Here is a 2136-nt window from a genome sequence, read left to right as displayed (position 1 = left end):
CAAGACAAGGAGAAAAAGAACTCTATGTATGAATAGTAAAAATTTATCATTGCACCTTAAAAATTATGGCCTAATTCAGCAATCCATCTAAACCTGCACTCAACCTTCAAATGCCTTAGGCAGGACATTCAAACTAAGCATCTCCCTTGAGCTGAAACAGAACATTGCCCTAAGGTAGTAATTACAGTTCATCAGGGCTATGATCCTGAGGTTGTTAGATACCCAGTAAGAAAGCTAAAGGACCACTATTCGGGGAAGATGAAAAGCAGGGTCCCTTACAATATTGACTCTACTATCAGCTCTCCTAAGAAACGAACATCCCTAGACCCATTTGGCTTACCCAACAGGAGAACAGAGGAAAAGCAATCTTATCTGGAAAGACTTACACTGGGATCAAAAAAGGAGCACATGGCCAGGCCCTGTTCTTAACTATGAGAGAACACAAGGGGAACTATGAAGCTGAGATATGTCCTTAGTTTTTTTTTTCTGCATGATATCTGGGAATCATGAGCAAGATGTAAGAGAGTGAATTTGAATCTTCACATAAAAAAGTCACAATATGAAGTCAAGGTGAGAAGACCCACCAGCACTCATCATAGGACACCCCTGAAAGAGTGGTATACCGAAAACATCTGTTCTAAGAGAGTCACACGCTAAAACCAAATGAATCTGGGAAGTGGGCATATAGGTAAGAGAGAGTTGGGGAACAGTAACCAGAATGCATTGTATACGTGCATGAAATTGTGAAAGAACTAAATTGCTTTTTTTATAAAAGGAAAGAAGTAAAATGAAAAAAAAATAAAAGCCTCAGCCCTGTGTCTTTAGTTGTGAGAGCTGAGACATCAGTCTCAACTGAGTCCTTGCTTCCTCTCATGCTACTTGACCTTCATGTGGTTTCTGAAGAACTGGAATGGGGGCCCTCTCAATAGCTGTTGCCTATCTATGGAATATGTTGTATAGATTCAGTGCGAGAAGAAGCACCTAGCCTCACAGAAACCTGAAGTGGGGGAGAAAACCAGGGGGACCCCATTTGCTCAGATGAGCAAGGGAGGGGAGAATGGGGTGACTGGTAGGAGGTAATCAGCACGATGTAAAGTGAATAAGGAAAAAAAATTAAATTGAATTATAAGAATAAAAGAATGTGTAGATAGGCTCAGAGAAGTAGAAGAAGAAATTGCAGGATCCCCAGAATCTACTCTGTTGAGCTAGCACATAGAGTATGGGGTATTCCCTTTTTCTGCCTTGAAGGTCCTAGAAAGGCATCTAATGGGATATAATATGCAGGGCCTCAATTCTGCAAGAGAGGGGTCTAAGTGGGAAAGAGAGGGACCGCCCCTGAACAGGGTCTCAGAGTCTTGTTCTCTGCCCTGAGAAACTCCAGCTGTACATTTATTCATATAAGGCTTGGTTGGATTGCATGCTCTGTGACCTAGGAAGGAGTAGGTTTCCTGTGAAGGCTGGAGGGCTTCAAAAGGTACAGTGAGTCCGCTAGACCACTGTAGAAAGTAGGTGGACATCAGAAGACTTAACTCTATTTTCATCTCTGGGAGGCCAGAGAGAAAGCTGTAAAGCTTTATGTCATATCTAGAATCTAAGGATTGAGAAATAGGAGGGCAATGTTTACTGCTGGCACATTTGAGTCAATAAGAAGAAAGGATCCTAGGACATGTAGAAACTGTTCCTGACAGGGATATACCAGACAACATTGCAATCTTGTTATTCTCCTATCTCTGGAAAAGCAGAAGTGTTTATCTAAAGCTGAGATGAAAGCCCCAAGCGGGGAGGGATATCCAATATAGGGTGACATACAAAATGAGGGGTTTCAGGAGGATTTAAGGACTGGAAGGATGCATAGTGAGGAAAGTGGAGCCATAGGCTGCAATTGGGTTTTGGAGGCTTACACAAGGAGCTTTGTGTGCTGTGGACTGAGGAAAATGTGAAGGTTAAGGAGGCTCTGTCACTTACCAGAGTCCAGGGAGGAATTTCACGTTGCCTTCCAAATTGAACTGACAGTGGGGTTCCTTAGCAACCTGGACCTGCTGTCAATCTTCAGAGCCAGCCCCTCACCGGATGTGATCTACCGGATGTGATCTACAGAATCTTCCTGTAGGAAGGGAAGAAAATGGGTTGTTGAAG

The sequence above is a fragment of the Mastomys coucha genome, chromosome X (assembly GCF_008632895.1).
Source record: "Mastomys coucha isolate ucsf_1 chromosome X, UCSF_Mcou_1, whole genome shotgun sequence".
NCBI lineage: Eukaryota > Metazoa > Chordata > Mammalia > Rodentia > Muridae > Mastomys > Mastomys coucha.
The sequence above is the reverse complement of the archived record's forward strand: the minus strand, read 5'-3'. Positions refer to the sequence as shown.